Source organism: Neolamprologus multifasciatus, chromosome 7 (assembly GCF_963576455.1).
Source record: "Neolamprologus multifasciatus chromosome 7, fNeoMul1.2, whole genome shotgun sequence".
NCBI lineage: Eukaryota > Metazoa > Chordata > Actinopteri > Cichliformes > Cichlidae > Neolamprologus > Neolamprologus multifasciatus.
Genome location: NC_140445.1, coordinates 65,159,242 through 65,184,220, shown reverse-complemented (window position 1 = coordinate 65,184,220; position 24,979 = coordinate 65,159,242). Strand labels below are relative to the sequence as shown.

The 24,979-nt window shown below is 43.1% G+C and overlaps 1 protein-coding gene and 1 long non-coding RNA gene across 6 annotated transcripts in view; both read left to right on the top strand.

Moving 5' to 3' along the window:
• Window positions 1–24,979, top strand: part of LOC146515914 (solute carrier family 66 member 2) — a 159,232-nt gene that overhangs the window by 13,073 nt on the left and 121,180 nt on the right. The gene's annotated exons all lie outside the window — the stretch shown is intronic.
• LOC146515916 (uncharacterized) lies at window positions 913–22,713 on the top strand. The gene is made up of 3 exons (XR_014874956.1): window positions 913–5,674; window positions 7,279–18,615; window positions 20,028–22,713. It is a non-coding gene; the product is annotated as an uncharacterized LOC146515916 (long non-coding RNA).

Below are 24,979 nucleotides of genomic sequence, written 5' to 3'. Positions count from 1 at the left end.
AAACGGAGCGTGCTGCTCTGACCGGTTTTAAAGGGTTAAAGTGACATCAAACCTTTGATTTTATTTTATTTTTTTAACTAGCCACACATATAGTCAAGGTAAAGGTACCAATGTTTTATGTATCAGGACATAATGATGAATCATGTGGTCCTTAGTGTGTCTTAAAATAATTTCAATAAAAACCCAAATGAACAACATTTGAAAACTAAGGCTAAATACAGACGCAGTATGGGAACGTTGAGCTTATAGAACCACCTTAAGCAGCGATAAGCTGTTTTACAGTTCAGAGTAAAATTTCAATCATATATATTTAATCTCTGTAGTATTCAGGATAGAGCTATTTCTTATATTTTGTAACTTTGTAAAATATTGTATTATTTACCCCAACCAATCACAGCAGATGGCCCCGCCCCTCCCTGAGCCTGGTTCTGCTGGAGGTTTCTTCCTGTTAAAAGGGAGTTTTTCCTTCCCACTGTCGCCAAAGTGCTGCTCATAGGGGGTCATATGATTGTTGGGTTTTTCTCTGTATGTATTATTGTAGGATCTACCTTAAAGCACCTTGAGGTGACTGTTGTTGTGATTTGGCGCTGTATAAGTAAAATTGAATTGAATTGAATTGAGTGGGTGGCTGTAGCTCAGGTGGTAGAGCAGGTCATCTACTGATCGGAAGGTTGGTGGTTCGATCCCTGGCTTCCCCAGACTGCATGCCAAATATCCTTGGGCAAGATACTAACCCCAAATTGCTCTCCGATGCATCCATCGGAGTATGAATGTGTGTGTGAATGTTACGTAGATAGCACTTAGAAAAATGTGCTTGTGCGAATGGGTGTGAATGGGTGAATGTACAAGTTGTATAGAGCGCTTTGAGTGCTCAGAAAGAGTAGAAAAGGGCTATATAAGAACCAGTCCATTTACCATTTACCAGTTCAGTCTGTTGGAGCAACTGTAACCACATAATTTCCTTAGAGATTAATAAAGTATTCTGTATGACTTCAACAGTCTCTCACATTGTTGTGGAGGCATTTTGGGCCACTTTCCTTTACAAAGTTGCTTTAGTTTGTTGAAGTTTGCAGGTATTCATTTATAAATCGCTAGTTTTAAGGTCGGGCACAGCATTTTAATAAGTTTGAAGTTTGGACTTTGACTAGGTCATCGCAGCTCCTTGATTATTTTCTCTTTCAGCCAATCTGTTGTAGATTCGATGCTGTGCTTGGTTTCACTGACCTGTCACTTGACGGCTAAAGCTCGGCCCATTTTGGTGTGCAGAGGGGTTCAGCGTCAACTCTGCAAAGTGCCCAGGTCCTGTATGGCTGCCAAATCATCACCCTTCCACCACCGCTGTGTTTGACAGTTGGTGTGAGGTGTTTGTGCTAATATGCTGTGTTTAGTTTTCCTCCAACTTGGCTCCGTACATCATGGCCATATATCTTCACTTTGCCACTTTATCAGTGTTTGTCCAAAGGACATCGTTCCAGAGGTCTTGTGGTTTGTTTAGGTGGAATTTTACAAGCGTTCACCACGCTGCCTCGTTCTTTTTAGAACAAAAGGAGACTTCTCCTGACAACCCTTCCACACAAGCCATGCACATTTAGGCTTTTTCTAGTTGTGCTGTCATGAACTTTTACTTTTTACATGCTAACTGAGACCTGTAGAGTCTCAGTCTGCAGCTCTTTTTCTTTTGCAGGTTCTCTGAGCGTTGCATGTTCTGTCCTAGGGGGGAAATTGTTATGATGTTCACTCCTGAGAAGACTGGGAACTGTTTTCCACCTGTGAATAATCTTTCTGACTGTAGAATGATGGACTGGAAATTGGTTGGAAATTGACTTGCAATCCTTCCCAGGCTGTTGGGCAGCAACAATTGCTCATGTGAGATCACTGCATTGTGTTAACACACAGCCGGAACGCTCCGGACCACCCACCTGCCAAAACGTCTGGTTTAAAGAAAGGTGCTCACACTTGCTCAGGATCAGATAATCATTAGCAAGCACGTTCTGTTAACAGCAGCTGGCTGCTACTTAACATCTTAATTGCTATAGAAACAGACACTGATTCTATACTTTGGCATAAACAATAATAATTAGGGATGCAACGATACCAATGTTTTCAAACCGATACAATACCGATACTTGGATCTGAGTACTTGCCGATACAGAGTACAAAAACCGATACTTCTACCACACACAAATGCAATGAATTGGAAGACAGGTTTTATTATATTCCCTGCCGATAAAAAATAAAATCTTAATAAAAATGACCACAAAAAAATTTCAAGTGAAAAATAAGCACTTCTGTTAAATTATTGCAGAGTCTCCACATTGTAATTTTACAAAATATCACTGAACTATTGGCACTGTCTCGAGCTTTCAGAATAATAAATAAACACTTCTGTTCGTTTATTATATTTCATATCGCAGCTCGAGTATGCTGAGAAGACGATGCAATCCTATGTTTTCCACGACCGGCATTGGCTGGTCATCCAGAGCGATAAAATGAGTCAGAGCCTCTGTTATTTTAACTGCCCGTGGATTTTCTCTTGACATTTTTCATCGCTTTTCCAAATATTTTTCCAAAGAGTTAAAGTTGGCTGTTCCGGTCCACACTGCTGACATTTTGTTTAGCCTAGCTACAGCAGCCTCCAGTTTCTCTTTTTTATCTGGAGCTGCCAGTCTCACTCGTCTAACCCTGTGCCTGTTTAGTGCGGGATGTCCCCCTAGTGGCCAATCTAAAAAACTACAACAGAAATGACAAGCCACCCTCTGATTAATGAAATAAGTTGGTATCGGTTCATGGTATCGGTTAACTTTTACGAGTATGAGTACACACACATTTTACAGTATCGGCCCCGATACCCGATACCAGTATCGATACCCGATACCAGTATCGGTGTATCCCTAATAATAATAATAAAAATGATAATAATAGCACAGTCTAGTATGTCTTATGTTGTTGCAGTGACCTAACTGTAAAACCTGCTACAGACCAATTTTCTGTTTGTTTTTCTGCATATGCATACTTTATTTATTTACCATGACTGTAGACACATGTATGGGTGGGCTCAATATTAGCCTGTGCATGATCTGCATACCTGTTCAAGGGCAGTGCAACTGAATTATTGCAGTTAAAAGTTGGCAGCCCTGTTCCTCCTGCAGTTAATGACTTCTGTTCACTGTTCTCTGGTGTAAACCCTCAACTTGTTTTCATTATCATATTGAGAAAGTATCTTTTTTCAGATAAAAACTGTGTGGTCTCAAGACTAATTCTACTGTGTACTGTCTTTATTTCCCTATGTTTGTTTTTATTTATCTATAAGGGCACACAAGCTGAACGAACAGACACCGTCCAACAATGGACTCTGTGTTTCGTTCAGTATTAAAGGTGCTTCACATGATGTGCTGAGCAAATAACTTGCAGTTTCAGGCTCTGCCCAACATACCACAACAGTAACACACTCACAGAGCAGCGCATTAAATGAAAACCGCTGCTCACGCACATCTGCATCACCGCGGTGGCACAAATCAAGTGTAACAAACATTGACCGAGATTATGTGCAGCCTAAATTGAATTTACATATCCTGCAACAGGAAAAAAGTGTTTTGCTCACTTTCAAAGTGATGTATTTTAATTAAAGCCCCGATAACAGCTGAGTTTTATTAGCAAGTCAAATGAAGTCAGCTAGGTGAGAGGTGTTTTATTAGCAGCCAGGCATACTGGATTACTCCAACAGGATAGATAAAAATGCAAATAAAACGAGGGGGGGTGTTTGCAGTGATAATTTTTGTTCCCGGAAGCTCAAAGGAAAGTAGCAATGAGAAAACATTTTGGAGACGAGAGATAAGTGTTATAATTAGCTTTTGGATTTGATAAGGCTTTATTCATTTATTTTTATATATTGCATTTGCAATAGGAGCTGTAGGTTTTTGGTTGGTAATAAAACCAGAACATTGACGACTCTTCCATTGGTCTCATGGACCAGGCGATGGTTCATCCCTCAGGTTTGTTCCCAATCATGCAGCTAGCATTTTTCAAAGTTTATGGGCTTATTAGATTTGTACCATGTCACACATAAACCTAGCAGCAACAGTACTGGTGCAACAGGCACATGTGCACATAAGAAAGTCTTTGATAACGTGGCTCTTTCAGATCAGTGCTGTGATTTGGAGCATGGTGGCACTGTCGGGAATAATCGTGCATTCATATGACTTCAGATGATTCCATTTACAATATTGGCAAATTGTCTGTGACAGTGTGAAGTTTTTTCATACTCTGGAAAAAAAGAAGGATTAGGTTTGTGTATGCGATTTCCTATGCCCCCTGAATGCACCATCGGTGTGCATGTCCGCAACTTTAGTTCAGAGAAAAACGGCAGCTGAACAACGGACAGTGTGTGCGTTCATAAGACCAAACCACACACACACTCGCACCCAGCTGCGGGCACATTCTCAATTGGAAATACAACGAATGACAACTTTATTCCTGGACTCTGCCTGTTTGTTCCTCTCACATCTGAACATTTGCAAGTGTTCAGACCCGACACTCTGAAGTGATTGCTGCCAGCTCAGATTTCTTTAACCCTTCTAAACATTCACGACTCAGGACCTGTTTTTTTTCTGATTATTTCACACCCATGTAAAACTTTTCAGGTGCAACAGGCAAAAAATGTTTTTGTAGCTCTTTTATACTCCAGTTGTACGCACGCGTTAGCCTGCTCTCCGGTCAAATTGTCAACTCGTCTGACGCGGCATCCACTCGCAATTTCTTCCAAAGAGAGGATTTGGTTCTTCTAAACATGTTTGCCCATAGCTGTGCCTCAGTGTAAAGTTTACAGCAGCTTGTCAGCTGGTTTGATTCTGCCCATGGAGCAGCTCCATCAGTCTTCTTTTAGAGACGTTTAAATCAAAAAGCCTGTTTTAATTGGGGCGATCGTGGCTCAAGAGTTGGGAGTTCGCCTTGTAATCGAAAGGTTGCCGGTTCGAGCCCCGGCTCAGACAGTCTCGGTCGTTGTGTCCTTGGGCAAGACACTTCACCTACCGCCTACTGGTGTTGGCAAGAGGGGCCGATGGTGCGATATGGCAGCCTCGCTTCTGTCAGTCTGCCTCAGGGCAGCTGTGGCTACAACTGTAGCTGCCTCCACCAGTGTGTGAATGTGTGGACGACTGGGTGTGTAAAGCGCTTTGGGGTCCTTAGGGGGGCTAGTAAAAGCGCTATACAAATACAGGCCATTTACCATTTAATTGAACTAACTGATGCCCTGCAGGGCTTTGCTAACAGAAGAGAAACCCCTCTGAGGGTCTGTCCTGATACCTTGTGGTTATTTATGGATGTGGGTTAGTAATTCACAGAGTTGTCTCTGACCCCGTTGACCTGGTTGTGTCAGTCAGGACAGGGTGTCGCCTCATTAGACCAACGGAGAAGACCTGACAAACAGATAGCATCCATCACATCTGTCTCCACTACATAACCTGACAGGTGTGTGCGCCTAAAGAGAGGTTCGGACATCTACCCATCTGTTAGTGTGGTCTGCTACGTGTGTGTGTGTGTGTGTGAGAGAGAGAGAAGGACAATCTCAGAGGGTGTTGTACATCTGTGAGGGTGTGTGTGTTATGTCAGTGACGACCTCCATCGATCAGTCCAGGTAGATGCTAACTGAAGATGAAGGCAGTACCATGTAAGTACAGTGGGGCAAAAAAGTATTTAGTCAGCCACCGATTGTGCAAGTTCCCCCACTTAAAATGATGACAGAGGTCAGTAATTTGCACCAGAGGTACACTTCAACTGTGAGAGACAGAATGTGAAAAAAAAATCCATGAATTCACATGGTAGGATTTGTAAAGAATTTATTCGTAAATCAGGGTGGAAAATAAGTATTTGGTCACCTCAAACAAGGAAAATCCCTGGCTCTCACAGACCTGTAACGTCTTCTGTAAGAAGCTTTTCTGTCCCCCACTCGTTACCTGTATGAATGGCACCTGTTTGACCTCATCATCTGTATAAAAGACACCTGTCCACAGCCTCAACCAGTCAGACTCCAAACTCCGCCATGGCCAAGACCAAAGAGCTTTCGAAGGACACCAGGAAAAGAATTGTAGACCTGCACCAGACTGGGAAGAGTGAATCTACAATAGGCAAGCAGCTTGGTGTGAAAAAATCAACTGTGGGAGCAATCATCAGAAAATGGAAGACATACAAAACCACTGATAATCTCCCTCGATCTGGGGCTCCACGCAAGATCTCATCCCGTGGGGTCAAAATGATCATGAGAACGGTGAGCAAAGATCCCAGAACCACACGGGGGGACCTGGTGAATGACCTGCAGAGAGCTGGGACCAAAGTAACAAAGGTCATCATCAGTAACACACTACAACGGCAGGGAATCAAATCCCGCAGTGCCAGACGTGTTCCGCTGCTGAAGCCAGTGCATGTCCAGGCCCGTCTGAAGTTTGCCAGAGAGCACATGGATGATACAGCAGAGGATTGGGAGAATGTCATGTGGTCAGATGAAACCAAAGTAGAACTTTTTGGTATAAACTCAACTCGTCGTGTTTGGAGGAAGAAGAATACTGAGTTGCATCCCAAGAACACCATACCTACTGTGAAGCATGGGGGTGGAAACATCATGCTATGGGGCTGTTTTTCTGCCAAGGGGACAGGACGACTGATCCGTGTTAAGGACAGAATGAATGGGGCCAAGTATCGTGAGATTTTGAGCCAAAACCTCCTTCCATCAGTGAGAACTTTGAAGATGAAATGAGGCTGGGTCTTCCAACATGACAATGATCCTAAACACACCGCCCGGGCAACAAAGGAGTGGCTCCGTAAGAAGCATTTGAAAGTCCTGGAGTGGCCTAGCCAGTCTCCAGACCTCAACCCCATAGAAAATCTGTGGCGGGAGTTGAAAGTCTGTGTTGCTCGGCAACAGCCCCAAAACATCACTGCTCTTGAGAAGATCTGCATGGAGGAATGGGCCAAAATACCAGCTACTGTGTGTGCAAACCTGGTAAAGACCTATAGTAAACGTTTGACCTCTGTTATTGCCAACAAAGGTTATGTTACAAAGTATTGAGTTGTATTTTTGTTATTGACCAAATACTTATTTTCCACCCTGATTTACGAATAAATTCTTTACAAATCCTACCATGTGAATTCATGGATTTTTTTTCACATTCTGTCTCTCACACTTGAAGTGTACCTCTGGTGCAAACTACTGACCTCTGTCATCATTTTAAGTGGGGGAACTTGCACAATCGGTGGCTGACTAAATACTTTTTTGCCCCACTGTAGGTAAATGAGACGGTGCTCTATGAATGATAAAGAATGAAATATAAAATGACCACTCGTGTAAATGTTGTTTGATCTGATTTATACTCAGTACGTCTTTTTCTCAAGAAAGAACTGAAACCACTTTTCTTTATCATCTTTTCCTTCTCAGTTTTCCGTCATGGTGCTAGCTCCTGATACGCTCGATGCTGTGTATCCTGATCAGCCAATAACTGATAATGAGCTGGCTTCCTGGTCGGTGTCCGCTCTCATCTGTCTGTCTGAGATTTCTGGAAAGAAAGATTTGTTTCAGTGGCTCGTCTGAGTCAAACTGATTATACAGATATAAACACACAGTTAGCTGGAAAATTATTTTTCTGTACTCGATTTCTTATTTTTTTTGCAAATTTGACTATGAAACAAAGATACCCCAAATAAAAAGTTTCAAAATTATGATTTATGTATTAATGTCTGCATTTCTGAATGAATTAAGGGAAAAAGCAGCCCAAGTCTTCCTGGCTCTGTGTAAGTAATTTCCCCCTAAAGCTGATAACTGGTTTTGCCACGCTTGGCAGCAACAACAGCAGTGGTGTTTGTGATAACTGGCAGTGAGTCTTTTGCATCACTGTGGAAACATTTTGGCCCGCTCTTCTTTGTAGACTTGTTTTAATTCAGCCACACTGGAGGTTTTTCAAGCATGAAAGTCTGGCTGTGACTGGGCCTTTCCAAAGTTTTCATTGGTTGTTATTTTTTCTTTTTTAGCCATTTAGAGGAAGATTTTCAGGTGTTTCCAAACATTGTCACGCTGCAGTAGCTGAGTGCCTTCGAATTTTCAGGGTATGAACTGATCGCTGCTCATTCTCCTGCTTTCATCAGTTATGGGAACTCATTCAGGTCCTGAAACAGAAAGCAAACCATCACACTACTATCATCAGTGTCCACCAACCAAGTGAAGTGTCCTTTTCAGTCATCAGTGTGCTTTTTGCCTTCGAACTCTCCTGTGGATCCATTTTTTCCCACTTTTCTTTACGACTGATCTTAACTGAGGCAAGGTGATTCCTGCAGTTCTTTTGTTCTTGGCTCTATTTTGGCCTCCTGGATCTGTCATTGATGTGCTCTTGGAGTAATTTTCCCTCCCTGTGAAGGTTGGCCGCTGTCCCTCCAGAGGCTTTCTCTCCATTGTGGATAATGGCTCCCACTGTGGTTTAATGGAGTCCCAAAGCCTTAGATGTGGCTTTGTAACCCACTCCAGACTGATAGATGATGCTGATAGTTGTTTTTAGTTAGTGGCACGATGTGTTGCTTTTTTGAGATTTTTTCTCCTTCACTTTGTCAGACACGTAATGTCTTGATTCATCATGTCTAACAGTAATCAGATCCAGCCAATTGGAACTCAGTTTTATAATAAGGAAATGACTTTTGCACGCTGGTCAGGCAGCAGTGAAATCGTCATTTAAAAACTGCATTTTTTTGTCTTTAGTTGAACGATATTTGTTTGATGGTCTGAAACATGTGATCATGGCAAATACGCCCAAAAACTTATGACGGGGGAAAATGCGTCTTCATAGCGCTGCACATTAAAAATGCTGATCATGGACAGCTGGCACCTCTAAGAATTGCTTCTATGCTGCTGCTACAAACACCTCACAGTTCTTCGTGGTGTCACGGCCAGCGGGGGCAGACCGTGTGGAGAGTGTGTGTGGTGGACCCAGGCGCGAACACAGGCGAGGAGACGGGAGTGAACTTAAACTGAAAGCGAGCCTTTATTTGAGCTGATGCAGAAGGGAGACAAAACATAACAGGGACAGACTGCAACTAACCAGAAACCTAAACTGGAAAAACACTAACCTGACTGAAAGGAATAACTGTGACCGCCGTGAACAGAATGCTGTGCAGATGCATGGAAACTGTGAACCAAATGGCGTGACGAAACAGACATGAACATGACCTGCACAGAACCTCATCGTGCAGCTGCATGAAAAACAACACAAACCAAATGCACAGAATCCTGAAAAACACTTAACTTGACCAGAGGGGAGGTACACAGACGACGCGACGACGAACAAAGACTGAGGACTTAAATACACACATGAGGTGATCAGGGGAAGTGGAGACACACGAGAACACAGCTGACTCGAATGAAACACAAGGACAATACAGAGCAGAGTAACACCAACTACAGTGAACAAAGGCTGTGTCCCAATTCAGGGTCTGCAGCCTCAACGATCCTCAAGGGCCGCGTACTCAAAGACCGCTAAGGCCGGAAGTGCGAGGCTTGTGAAATGGGACGGTCTAGCCTCCGTTGCGCTGCCCAGGTTGCCTAGCAACCATGATACTAACAGCTGGAAACGTTTCATACAGCTTTGTTTGACAGAAATGAAGGAGAAAATCTTTTGTTCATTTGTTTGTTTCTACATGAGCTTTGATCATTCTCTGATTAAGCTCAGCTATTGAACGGCGTATATTTTAAAGTAAAGGCTTTAAAACCAAGTTAGTACAAACGTCACTAATGTCACATGACTTTGCCGACATGTGGCCAACAGTAATGTTTTAATGGTCTTCGTTAGTAAACATTTGCACATAAATAAGTGACATAATATTCAGTACTTACTTAAAGTTTACTCTTCGGGCGCCCCTCATCCGCCGTTTTTTTCCGGCAAAATTATCCACACCCACCACCGCGCTATGCATTCTGGGATATGTTGGGTCACGAAGTCTACACCGCCACGTCCTTAAAATTCAGGGAAATGAAGGACGCATTTGAAGCAGCCTTTGAATTGGGACAGCCTTCGTCGCGTCGCTGTGATGTAATCAGCCTTAAAATGCGGCCTTTAAGGCTGCAGACCCTGGATTGGGACACAGCCAAAGAACACCAGACTCTTACAAAATAAAACAGGAAACACGGAGACATAGACATGGAGATAAAACATGACATGAACTTAACCGCATAGACATGAAACGTAGACGCAGGAACCGGGGAGACTGAGCACAGGCGGAGATGACATAACTAAGAAATAAGGTCTGAACAGCAACCTAGAATTTAACTAGATTGAAAATGAATACAAAAAATACATAAAACTCAAACACTGGGTCCATATTAGTGTTTTAGTCATTTGCTTCCCAAAGACAATGATGCTGCGTAATAAACACTGATTGCTGTGAGGTGTAAGCTCATTATTTCCTCATCCGGTTGTGCTGAGATGCAGTTGGCCTCAGCCGTTCCTCCTTCACCGCTCAGCTTTTGCGCTCTGATCAGGCGTGATCAGAGGGAATATGATAGAGTCAAATTTTAAAAGCCCTCAGGCTCTCTCATTAGTAAACTTTCTGCTCGCACTAAGACCGAACCTGCTTTTACTGTAGCCCTGAACTTTCTTTGACTTTCCACTGTGGATGTGAGGACGCAAACGTCTGACTGGACATGGAGTCGTTTTGACCAAAGTGTAGCTGTGTCCCAAAACGTCGGCTGCATCCTTCGGAGGACCCGGCCTTCGCGGTCTACGTGGGCCGGGTCCTTCAAAGACCGAGAAGGCCGGAAGTGCGAGGCTGTGAAATGGGACGGTCTAGCCTTCGGATTTGCGTCACCGCTGTGTCGGTGGAGTTTAATAAACTCGCCGTCTGCTCCTTGCTATCTAAAATATAACAGGACACTGGCGTAAACTCTCGACCGTGTCATACTTCTGTTTAATCAGTTTTCTGTTTGACGTTTATTCAGCTGTGTGAAAATCCCAGAGGAACCCACCCGATGGATTAATAAAGTTTTATTTAATCTAATAATCTAATAACTTTAATCTCAGCCAAACCGATTTACTCCAGAACAAATAAAACACTAAAAAGGCAAACAATTACATTTTTAAGTTATCTAAGTGACTTATATATCATGTTAACCTGAGTAGCGAAAGAGCGGGGGTCTGAAAACGATGAAGCCGGGAGTCCGCTGCACTTGCCGGCTCGAGTGACCATTGAACCCTCGTCTTGCTATCGAGCTGGTGGATAGCAGACGTCTCCGAAAACGTCGAAGCACTTTTGCAAATATGCGATATCTTGATAAACTGAGCAGATATTTGATGTTTACACAGCTACTTTCTCGCCTGAAAATATGTTAAACGTTTATTTTGTGACCCAGAAAGATTAATAAGAGTAATTTTAAAACTTAGTAGCGGCCGCCATTGTTGGCAGCTAAAATTTGGCTGGGCCGCGCTATGAATTCTGGGATATGGTGGGCCACGAAGGACACACCCGAGCCATCCTTCAAATTCGGGGAAATGAAGGACGCATTTGAAGGAGTCGACGAATTTGGACAGCCTTTGTCGCCTGGCTGTGACGTAATCAGCCTTCAAATGCAGCCTCCGGAGGATGCAGCCGACGTTTTGGGACACAGCTTGTGTGTTCGGTGGTCTGCATGTGAGGAGGGTTTTGTCACTCTTCCTTATCAGTCTCCACATTTTTGTGGATATTTGGCTAAATATGTCATTTCTAGCCTGTTTTTGAACTTTGTGACACGATTTAACGCGTAATCCGAGTCCTTGTGTCAACCACAGAGTCACAACAGTTTGAGCTCCACCTCAAACTTGCCGCAAAGTCAAATCTGCCAAAGTTTTCAGTGTTAACTCTACAACAATTTAGAGATAATCCTTTTTGCACAGGAGCAGGAACTTCCAGTGGTTTGTGTGTTAGATGATGTAGCAGGGAGCTTTCCTGCTGTCCTAATTGGAGAGGTGATGCTGAGCCCTGGGCACTCTGCCATCTACGAGATGCTAGACTCGTCTCCAGCATGTCACACAGCGCTTCCTGAGAACATCGGTGCCCTGAAACACACACACACACACACACACACACCACTAATATCGTAAGACCGTGATAGAAATGGCTCGACAAACTGCAATGCCACTGAGGAAACAGGATATCACAGAGACAGAAACAGACAACCAGGTGATGCGAGTGTCATTATTGTTTGTTTACGCTCGTTCTTGTTTGGATGAGTAATTTTTAATCTCTCGCTGCTTCCACCGTTTTCTGAGAGCAGGCTCTCCACAAACAGCTCCGATGGAAGCGCAGACAGTGTTAGTACACACTGGTGCTTAATAAGGCGGTGATCGGCAACGTTTAATTATTACTTGAACGTTACACGAGTCATTTAACACGCGGCACACGGTGCAGTGCGGCCATGATTTCAATCTTTTCGAGTTCACGCTGTGAACTTGACGCCGGGCTGTTATTGAGTTTTCGGTTCCGCTTTTAGACGATTGATTTTCTTCTCTTAGATTTAGGAGAAAAAGAAGTTTTGAATCTGGAAACCGAAATACTGTTTGAATGTTTGGATATGTAACGTAGCTCTGCAGTTAACGTCAGAGTCGCTCTGTCATAAGCAGGCGTCTGTCTGTTTTCCCCGACATCCTTTTTTTGCATTATTTGCACGAACTTTTTTATTTATTTTTACTTCCTGTTCATCTCTCCAACCCCATAAATCTTTCTTCATTCATCTACTCTGTTGAAACAAGTGGACACTGATGCAATCTCGCAGCAACTGCCTGGCTGCTGATGCTCAGGCTGCTGATGCTCAGGCTGCTGATGCTCAGGCTGCTGATGCTCAGGCTGCTGATGCTCAGGCTTCTGTCCATACCAGTATGACAATGATGCACGTTGCCTGTTATTTAGATCAGTGTTTGACAGCGTGTTGAGGTCCTTTAGGGTTCGTATGAAGCGCTATGTTTGCACCTAAACATAAGCCCAGATGCAGCTCATTAGCCTTTGGCAGTCAGTAGTCGCCCATGTTTTTCTCCGCTGTGTAGAAATGTTAAAAAAGCCAGCTGAAGCAGATAACCTCCCTCTGATTGACAACATCAGGGCTGCAAACACAAGGACGTAACACAATTTCATGCTTATAAGTGTGTATTTGTTATGTACTTGGCATATCTGCTGTTGTTTGCTGCAGTAGCAGAACATCTGCTCTGTGGACACCTGGTATCAGGAGCAGCTGATAAACGCTCATTAAATTGCTGCGGGCGCTATCTTTGAACAATGTTTCTCAGCGAAATAATGACTTAATGTTGCTGCTGTGCTTGTAATTGTGCTCTCTGAGTAATGTGATAATTATACCTGTGTGTGTGTAACACTGTGGATACAGATGTCCTGTGTTTCTCGCTAAAGTTGCCAACTCGTATACCACTTCCAGTCGACGCACATCGTTGTTATTGTTGTCTTTGTTGTCTTTGTTGTCTGGATCTACAGAAACATTTTTTAATTTCTTTGCTTTTGAACACGAATGCACATCTGGCAGAAGATCACGCTGTCAGGTACGGCTTCTTCTTCTTCCTTTACATCTTTGTGCGAGCTGTGAGAGCATTTGGATTCGTTTATAAAACGATAACATTTTCATTGCATTCTCCATCTGCAAAGTGCAGCTGTACAAATATAACGCTGCATTTGTCAGCCTACTGCAAAACATGCCCGATTGTATTTTCATGCATCAGGCCTGTGTTGCGGCGGTGACGTAGATGGAGCTCTCGCCGCTATGTGATCCACGCAGTCACGGCGTGCACGACCTCACTCCTAGCTCTGTGACCGAGCGGGGAATGTGCAGGGCCGTTCAAACATCCACAGCGTTAACCACGCTGCATCAGCTTCCTGAGTTTGCAGGTTTATTCATGTGTCATTGGTACAGATTTGCATAGATCAGCTAAAAGTCGTCCTGCAGCCTGAATGCTTCTGTGCAGCTGCATGTCTGATATTTTCCAGTATTTCACAGGAAAGTCCAGTTTAATGTGAACATATCAAAGTTTTCATACATGTGGGTTTAACCTGGTTTATGAACGCTCCTAACTCGGTTGCTTAATATTACGTGACATTACATAATGTTGTAATGTCAATACATCCTATTTTTGCAAGTGCTGTGAAGTCTTCGCCTTGTAATGCTGGTAGTAAATCCATACTGTGTATATCATATGTTCACTTAAGGCTTTATTCCCCTGCAGGAATCTGCACATATTAATAAAGCATTAAAGCATTAAGACTAATACACAGACTCGGCCCACGTAGCACATCTCTGCCATGAAGGTCATGTTGTTTGGTCAAGAGAGCTTTCGTCACACCCAGTGGTCTGCAGCAAAGAACAGTACTGCTGCTTATCTTTGATTAACACCTGCTTATCTGAACAGAAAGAAAGCCTCCCATTGATAATGTAGCTGCCTTAGTAAAGCTTTAATAAACAGTGTGTACCTTTGTCCTTATCTGGACCTCCTGATTCTTCCAGCTGGTCAACAGCTGATTATTATCAGACCAGATCACCTTCACACACACTGCATTAGAGCGTCTGTGTGCGAGTGAATCTGCATCAAGCGGAAAGTTGGGAGAGAAAAGAGGAAACGGGTTATGATCTACATATGTGTGTATGTGCACGCACATCACTGTGTGTGTTTGTGTGTCTGCGAGAGACCGTCAAGACAGGACGAGAGAACAACAGAGCCAAAGTGTAGTTAATTTGATCTCATGCTTCTCTGTGTCTGTCAGGCTCTCAGTGTGGATTAGAGTGGGTAGAGTGCTCCACTGACACCTCCTCACTTCTGTTCACTTCACTCCTTCAAGGTCACAGCATTTCAGTGCCTCGGCCTCAATGCTCCATCCTGGAGAATTCAACTACTCAGTCTTTCACAGCCCTTTTGAATCTGCTGTATGGACACAGAACGGAGCTGCTTTAGAGCCGTGGAGCTAATGGAAGGAGCCTGAGTGATCCAGGACATTTGGATGTTGTTGTCTGCCTACATCCACTTCAAAATGTCTAATAGCTTTGCCTTAATCTGAAGAGTTTTTAAGCAGAGATATTTGGTGTAACGTGTAATGACAGCAATGGGTAAAGAGGGCAGACGCTCACTAAATGCCACATAATTTGCTAAAATGCAGCTCCTGAGTATTTTAACTGATAGATCAGCCTGTTTTGCTCCACCGACCGGTTTGATGACAGCCAGTATTTTCACGGCCTTTAAGGTGTTGCGGATAAATACAACAAAATAAAATGATCTGACCGAGACAAAAACTGTGGTATTTTGTAGAGGCGGGAATCACCATACATCCCACGATACGATATTATTGCAATTTTTAAAAATATTTTGCGATATTCAGATTCTGTACATAAAGGTAAACTTTATCAATATTCATTTTCTCTAATATCAAAGTCTCACACTCAGTCTTTCTCTCATTTCAGTTTGATTGTTGACAAACTGAACGGTTTGTATTACAGTCTAGTCCAACTTAACTGAATCAACCATCTGGTACAATTATAGCTATTCTGAACTATGCAGTTTATGAAAACTATGCAGCCCCTTCAGCAACTGAAGAATTTGAAAGGAAATGAAAACAAAATATAATTTTACATTAAATAAAAAAGTTTGAAACTTAATTAAAATAAAACATGTCTTAAATTAAAATAAGTAAACTGTCATGTTTATTAAACACATTTGGACAGTGAAGGAATGTCAGGATTCTTGCTCAGAAAAAGGATCAACATGCTCTGAAGTCAGAGCACAAAAACCTTTTTGTAACAAAGTATCGATTTCTGCTGTCCCTGTATCGATACATTATTAGCAAACAAAATATCACCATACTACACAGTATCCATTTTTCCCCACCCCTAGTATTTTGTAAATATAATAATAAACATGAATTCACTGTAACTGTGTAACTTTATTAGCAGCGTCCTCCTGAAATGCGCCAACAACACTGAGAGTAACATCCTCCTCTCTGCCCCTTAATGCTCTCTGGTCGCTATGGTAACGTGTAAACATTTCTTTCAAAATAAGACGCACAACTACAACACAGGAAAAAACCCTGAAAACCATCAATTTCACACCCGAGCCTCAAGTCTCGCGGCCTGGCGCCAAACGACTCACAGACCGGTACCGGGCCGTCGCCAATGGGTTGGGGACCGCTGTGATAGAAGATATATTAATAGTAATAACTGTGTCGTACTGTTTGAGACAGGTATCATAACTTTAAAATCTTCACCATATAAGCCCATCGGCGTGTCTGGTCCAAATGAATTCCTGTCAAACATCAGCCTGACATCACACGGCCGACTCCGTCCAGCACTGGGAGCAGGTGTACGTGAACATCACACAATCATAGACTCACAGATATGTTTTCGTTTCTCAATGTGCTGAGTGCAGCGAGAGCAACAGAAAACATTGTTATTCTTGTACTTCTTGGTGCATGAAGGGACATTAGCACAGTCAACTTTGCTGGACTTTGCAGCTCAGTGTCAGCTCGGTGCTCTGATGTATCAAACTCACAGCTCAGGCTCGTGGTACTCTGACAGCATGAGCTAGTCTGCAAAAGAATAGAAGCGAAGCCACGGATGTGTTTGCTTCATCTGAATCACCTGAAGTTGCTCCTGCTGAAAACAGACTCCGACCCGTCTGTTATTATCTTTAAAGTTTCTGAGAAGAAGATAATGAATAAAAAACGACTACTTTGGAGAAACTGAGGACTTTTCGTCTTTTATGTCGGCGATGTTAGAAACGGGCCTCGTGTTTGGGATTAGAGGGTAACAAAGCACAGCTGCTCACTCAGCCTGTATCTGAAAAACATGTGAAACACAAGAACAACAGCACTTAATTTGAACCAATGTCATGCTTTCATTTTGCTGCAGACGGCAAATTGTAAGCAAAAAAACAACTTAAAAAAGAACTCGCTGACGTGTCTCGAGGCCAAACTACCTTCAAATTTGGGAATTTCAAAAAGGTTGAAGACATTTACGGATTGAACAGGCATGCAAGGCGAGATAGAGGATGAAGGACAGTGGCAGCAAAAAAAGCTTTTAATCTTTGATTTTCTCTGCTTAATGGATTTTACAGTGTTAGAGAAATACAGAAGGACTGAGGGAGGATAAGAGTCATGCAAACATGTGCCAACCGCTCCTTGTGACTTGAGGTTGGTTGCACAGTTTAGCTGTGTTGTACTGCTTCTACTGTATATAATTTTGTTTCATTTCATTTTAAATGTACTCGTACTTATTGTTCTAAGGCTCGTTCTGTTGAACTGAATACAATGAAATAATCGCACAAACACAGAAATTGCACTCAGTCTTGCGAGAGCCTGACTGTGGTGGCCTGTGCAGATGGGGGTCATCGTTTTTGAGCACAGCACGCACGGCTGACTGACTCACTCTAGTTTATCACAGAGCTGCAGGTGGAAGCCATCCGCCGACTTTCAGGGAGGGAGCCTGACAAAGGAACTAGTGTAAGAATGAAAAGGAAACTGGATTGTGGCGAGGATGTGTTTGAAAGTACGTTAAAAGTGTGAGCGGCCCTGAAGCTGAAATAGAAGTTGTAGGTAGAAGCGACTCTTTGCTGTGATATGAAGCTCTTACAATTACTCTTCTATGTTGCTGTGAGTTATTAATGCTCATACAGCTCGTTAGTTACTCCTCATCTCAGTCAAAGGTTAAAGAGAACACACACACACACACACACACACATGCCTTCATCTTCAGTTAGCATCTACCTGGACTGATAGATGGAGGTCTTTACTGACATAACACACACACAGACACACAATCTGGTACCCACACACCCTCACAGATGCACAACACCCCCTGAGATTGTCCTTCTCTCTCTCTCTCTCTCTCTCTCTCTCTCTCTCTCTCACTCACACACACACACACACACACACACACACACACACACACACGGGGTGTAAAAACAATCGCTAGTGGGAAAAATCAGTCATGGATCACAGGAAGGTCAAAGCCTCCCACCTTCAAAAAAGCGCTACTGCAGCAAAAATGACTGTTTGCTAAAAACCACAAAGAAAAGACTTTTAGCTCCTTATTTTCTTAAGTATTTTTCAGAAGTTGTCTTTCTCTTGTAGCAGCCAAAAGGACTGTAAAGCAGAATAACTCATTTAAATGGTAATAGCAACGTCGTGATGCATTCACTGTTTATTCATTTTTAGGAAATCATTTTATTAAATCGCTTTAGTGAAAGCTACAAGTCTCCAGTTGTATCACATCATCATTTTCATGTAATACCTCCTGCGTTTGCTGTTAAGGTGACAGAATCAGCTCTTGCTGCATCCAGGACACCAAATATAACGTCGGCTGTTTGCCCTTTGTTGCACTGGCTGCTAACATTAGCATTGCTAATCTCTGTTGTACAAAGAAAAAGTCTGACCTTTGCCCTTTGACCCTTCACCCCCGGAGTACAACTCGTTGTATTATCCTTTGCACACACCGGAACAGCTGTTTGGTGGTTGATTTGGAAACTGAAAAGTCCAACACATCCCATCAGACGTTAAGAGCTCTTTAACCTTCCAGGTCTGATTTGAGAATGTACCACGTCAGAGTGCGGGGTGTTCACTGATTGTTGGTGGGTATATTTTGTATCCTGCATGCTTAAGGCAGCACTAGAGCTGGGCGATATATCGAGTTTTTAAAAAATATCAATATATTTTTATACGAGATATAAGATGTGACAATATCCTTTATATCGATATAGTCTATGTTACATTATAACTATACTTGTGGAGTCGCAAGTTTGCCTCTTTTTCGTCCACTTTTGTCTTTACGCAACGTTACTCGGCCTCGCCTCTCCTTCACTGAACACAGCTCCCCCTCCTCCCCCATCGCTTCACCTGCAGGAAGCGACAAGATGAACACGGCACATCTCCGTTAACGAGTTACTGCGCATCACCCCGTGCGTGGGGCTGGACACCGTCAACGTGTTAGCTAGCTAACCATGCTAACGAGCTAACCACGCTAACGCCATGCAGCCCAGAGCAGTGTTGCCAACTCCTCAGTAAGGAAAATCGCTATTGGTTGTCCTAAAAGTCGCTAAATGTCGTCATCGCCTAATTTGCATAATTGGTCATGCTAATGTAATTGTAACCTACGTTGTTGGAGAGAGAAATAACATCGTGGACGAGACATAAAGTGAGCAAAAAACGTCCTAAATGCATTTAGAATTTATTTAGAACTACAAATTAAATTTCTTTTAGCAATTATTGTTTTTTGTAATGTCTTTCACGTCTTTTTTTAGCGACTTTTTTTTAGAAAAAAAGTCCCTAGGGGGTCTGAAAACTCGCTAAATATAGCGACAAAGTCGCTAAGTTGGCAACACTGGCCCAGAGGCGCTGCACAGCCTGAAATCCTTTCATTTTCTCAAAAGTTGACAGCGCGCCTTATGTATGAATTCTGGTTGTGCTTGATGGCCGCGAACCGATTTTATGTGGTACACAGGGCTCAGCAATCTGTCAAAAATGTTTTAGTACGACTTTGGTAAGCTACGGTGCTGCACCGGTTGATGGATTGTCGGAGCATTACGGCTACCGAGGAGCCTCGCGGAGTGATACGTACTGTGCTTCAACGTAATATTACCGTATTGTGTATAAGGACCATAAATGGCACCTGTTAAGAGACGTGGTTACAAAGAGGATTTCAAACTCAATGCTGTCAGTCACACAGTAGAAGTTGGGAACAGAGCAGCTGTGAAATCTGTCTTTGTTATTATGCTCTGCGTCTTTTAGTTTACATTTTGACTGCACAATTGTGAGCTTTTTGTTATGCACAAAAACAACATTGTTTTCTTTTATTTATGGAGCATTATTATTTAATAAATGCTCATAATTTATTTTTGAGTAAATTTTATGTACATCTATGCTCTATGTTAATAAAAGTGCCTGTGTGACATCTGGGACACAGCTTTGACTAAGAACTCTCTTTTTGTTCTTACTTTATGGCTTTAAAAAAAAATATCGAGATATAAATTTTGGGTCATATCGCCCAGCCCTAGGCAGCACCCTCACCTAACACAGAGGTAGAGACGCGGACTCACATGTGGTAAGTCAGCTGTTGTTCTTGTGTTGCTTTATTTCAGGAAGAATCTGCAGTTTGTTCCACTCGGTTTAGGAAGAGAAAACTGAAAGAGGGAAGAGATCCAGTTTTCTGAAACCAGTTGCTTAATGCCAGTGTTCACATTTTGACGACAGCTTGGGGGCATTGATATTCCAGCCCATAGATTTGATTGGCTATCATTAGCCACCTTATGGCTTTCCCTTGACTGATTGCTTTTCCAGCCAAGTAATCTCAGTTTCAAGTGAGAGTGCCAGATGACGCTCTAAACCCAGAGAAATGGAGAGATTCAAAAGTGTGAACCCAGGTGACTTTCTTATCTTTCAGCCTTTCAGCTTACGGCACCTTTTTAAAAACGTTTTCCTTCATAAAGCCTCTGTTTAAAGGCTCACAATGCCTTAGCCTTAGGCATTCAGGCAAGCCACTGAGAGCTATCGACTGCTGAATGCATTACTTGGATGTTTTTGCACGAATGAGTTTGATGATACACAGAACATTATGCAAATTTGTGTTCTTTCTGTGAGTAGATATTTATAAAAAGATGCACGCAGGCTTTTTAGCTTTGCCAGATGTGGCCATGCGGGGATGAGACTTTACCGCTGTGCTCCGTGGGATTATAGAACAAGTTATTTTATTAATGTGCTGGACATAAAAGATTAATATAGAGGACATACTTACAGTAAATTGGGCACTGAAGCAACAAATAGAAAACCGTATTAAAATGTAAATTGAAAAGATGCAGCAACAGGAAACAAATTGAAATTAAAACAAAACATTGTTAAGATATCGCGCAAACAGACAGAAGCTAATGGAAATGAAAAAGACTGCATTAATTGCAGTGGACACTGAGTTTCCCTCGGTGATGTACGAGGATGAGATTTAACCTCTTTTCCTTTAAAGGACCAGCCTGAAGCAGTCTGTTAAGTAATCATGCTGAAAACGACCTTAATGGCACTTTCACAACTTGCGCTGTTTCGTTGTTTATTATATTTTTTACGTGTCCCACATACTCGGAACAAAAACATGTTTACTTGGAGCTTTCCTGGCAACTGGAAACGTCAATTAAGGAGCCATCCTAAAGGGTCGAATGTTTTCTGTCTTGAACGACTGAGCACGATGGAAACGTTCTTCAGGAAATCACCTCATATTTCACAGAAATAGCCCCTTTTATTACCACAGATTACTCTTGTAATGCATAGCTACTTCAGAGAGTCCAGTTGCCGGCTCTTCTGTACTGTTGCATCTCAGAATTGTTCTTCACTAAGAAGAGTTTCAAGTGTGTTAAAAAAGGACGGTGAGATGAAGCTGTTGAAACATTACTGGTAATATCTAGAGTCGAATTATGGTGATCGCTGCTTCCTTTTTATGTTCTGCTTTTTATTACTTTTTTTGACTGAATTGTTCTGTGCTCAAGTGAAAATGAATTTTAAATAGATTTTATAATCTGTGATCTTCATCTCAGTCAGCGTGACTCGACTCGAATATAGTAAAAGTTTGACCACAGGCTGTGTGTTCGTCCATCGCGAGCAAAATCTAAACTAGTTCAAGACAGTAATCTGCTGGGAAGGCAGTTTATTTATTTATTTATGTGTGTGTGTGTGTGTGTGTGTGAGAGAGAGAGAGAGCGAGAGAGCGAGAGGTGTTTTACATTCTCACTATATCCTAATGAGTGGACATTTGCATTATTCAGAGAGCTGGCAGAGCAGTGGACCCTTTCCTGTCTGTCTTCTCTCCTGTTCAGTTAGTGAATCGAGCTGGGAAAACAAGACCCCCCCCCACCCCATCCCACCCCCCTTTATGTGGTTTTTCATCTGTTGGAGAGAGAGAGCGTTCAACTGGTCCAGTGATTTTCTGCCCATCCAAATGATTGCAGAGCTCCTGCAGTGTCCCCATTAAAACCTATGAAGGAGGCGTGTCCGTTCCTCCGGTCAATTTACCGGTCGATCTACGTCCCTACCCTCACCTATGGCCACGAGCTGTGGGTAGTGACCGGAAGAACGAGATCGCGGATACAAGCGGCGGAAATGAGCTTCCTCCGAAGGGTGGCTGGCCTCTCCCTTAGAGATAGGGTGAGAAGTTCGGCCATCCGGGAGGGGCTCAGAGTAGAGCCGCTGCTGCTCCACATCGAAAGGAGCCAGCTGAGGTGGTTCGGGCATCTGACAAGGATGCCCCCTGGGCGCCTCCTTGGTGAGGAGGAGGCCCCGGGGCAGACCCAGGACAAGCTGGAGAGATTATATCTCTCGGCTGGCCTGGGAACGCCTTGGTGTTCCCCCGGATAAGCTGGAGGAGGTGGCTGGGGAGAGGGAGGTCTGGGCCTCTCTGCTCAGGCTGCTGCCCCCGCGACCCGGCCTCGGAAAAAGCGGATGAAGATGGATGGATGGAAGGTTGCCGGTTTGAGCCCCGGCTTGGACAGTCTCGGTTGTTGTCCTCTTGGGCGAGACACTTCACCCGTTGCCTACTGGTGGTGGTCAGAGGGCCCGGTGGCGCCTGTGTCCGGCAGCCTCGCCTCTGTCAGTGCGCCCCAGGGTGGCTGTGGCTACAATGTAGCTGCCATCACCAGTGTGTGAATGTGTGGATGACTGGATGTGTAAAGCGCTGTATAAATACAGGCCATTTACCATCTGTGGGGCTGTGTCGAGGAGGCAAAACCAAACTGCGGCTCAGTTCACAGGTTCTGACATGGCCGCCGACCACAGCTCCCGGATTGGATTAGAATACGGTGAGGAAGTTAGTTGCTCGTTATCGAAACCGTCTTTACTGATTACAGCGATCTCAAAAGTCCAGTCCATCCAACACGTCCCACAACAGTCCCATCCATCTGCAGATTAGGCCAGCGAGCCGAGCGGCGAACAAGACAGCCTACAAGAGATGTCGAACAGCAACTTTCACACATCTTAAAATACACAGAGCAGACGCCACAGAGCTAAGTCGTCGTACACACAGACTGACAGTGCTGAGTCGGCACATCTCAAAGCTCTCTAGCTGTCAGCGTCAATTCCCATCTCGTCTCTGCTCTTGGTTCCACGCTGCTCTCTCTCTGCTAAGCCTGATGGGAAATTAGTTTAGCTTCTCTGCTGTATATCTCAGGACTACTCTTTGACTCAGGCACCTTCTCCAGTTATATATTTGCTTCCATCTCTAATCATCTTTTCCAGCCTCTGTGCAGCCTGCATCAAACGGCCATTGAAATAATGTCTGGAGTTGTACGCTGTAGCTCCTCCCGCTGAGCACGCGCAGGTATCGACAGCTTTTACTCATTAAATTGTCTCATCTCCAATGACCTTTGTGTAAACAAAGACTCTGTGTCAAGGAAGAGTGCCTCCTCACCTCCTGGCACTTCGGAGTCTCTGGGGTCTTTGAAGTTTGCCTCTGGTCTTCAGACACACCAGACAAGGAGGGAGCTCTTTGAGAAAGGCGGTCATTTGCCCTTCCCGACGAAAGGATTCCAATATCGTGAGGGAAAAGGTGAAGTGGTCAGACGTCGTCTTCTCTCTTGGTTGTACTTTTTAAAGGCTTTACAAAAGAGAGAGGGGGGTGCAGGGATAAAGAAGGGGAAGTCGGCGTGTTGCTTAATGTATGAAAATCTACTCTCGTTGGTGCAGCGTCTCGATACCTCACCACCTTTGCCTCATTCTTAAGGAAATGAAGCAGCCTTTAATTTTGTGATAAAGGCCAACCTCTCCTGGCACTTCCCTCCCTCTGCCAAGCGCCGCTGGCTGCAGTAGCTCAAGTCAGGTCTGTTTATTCGTGCGGAGCATGAAACACAGCAAATGCTGTCTGAGGGGCTGCACAAAATCAGACAACAGTCCAAAGAAATTAAGCTATTAAGAAGTAATTAAAACAACAAATTAACCCAGTTAAAACAATTAAGACGCTATTTGCCCGTCAACAGGGGTCTTTAATATTGTAAACAAAAGATAAGCTTGAAGCTGGGACTCATCTGAAAGTAAAAGGATGAGGGGGAAGCTGGAGCGACTGAAGACTGTTCCAAGCTTCAGTCACTCCAGCTTTTTCTAGCCCAAACCGGATTGCAGAGAGTTCACTTTGGGAGATCTGAGTCACTCAGTCAGTGATTAAAGAAAGGAACAGTTTACGTTAACCTTAACCTGAAGTCTGTGACAGCAGATTTGACCTGCAGTAGGGGTGGGGGAAAAATGGATACTGTGTAGCATGGTGATATTTTGTTTGCTAATAATGTATCAATACAGGGACAGCAGAAATCGATACTTTGTTACAAAAAAGGTTTTTGTGCTCTGACTTCAGAGCATGTTGATCCTTTTTCTGAGCAAGAATCCTGACATTCCTTCACTGTCCAAATGTGTTTAATAAACATGACAGTTTACTTATTTTAATTTAAGACATGTTTTATTTGAATTAAGTTTAAAACTTTTTTATTTAATGTAAAATTATATTTTGTTTTCATTTACTTTCAAATTCTTCAGTTGCTGAAGGGGCTGCATAGTTTTCATAAACTGCATAGTTCAGAATAGCTATAATTGTACCAGATGGTTGATTCAGTTAAGTTGGACTAGACTGTAATACAAACCGTTCAGTTTGTCAACAATCAAACTGAAATGAGAGAAAGACTGAGTGTGAGACTTTGATATTAGAGAAAATGAATATTGATAAAGTTTACCTTTATGTACAGAATCTGAATATCGCAAAATATTTTTAAAAATTGCAATAATATCGTATCGTGCGTTAAGTATTGTGATAATATCGTATCGTGGGATGTATGGTGATTCCCACCTCTAACCTGCAGGTCTAATTTATTTCTTACACGTGGTTTTCAGCATGATGCCAAACTTTATCAAGTTGCACTTCCTGGTTTATTTTCAGGTTGACAGAGTTTTGTGAGAGCCGAGCACATTGAGGATATTCAGCCGG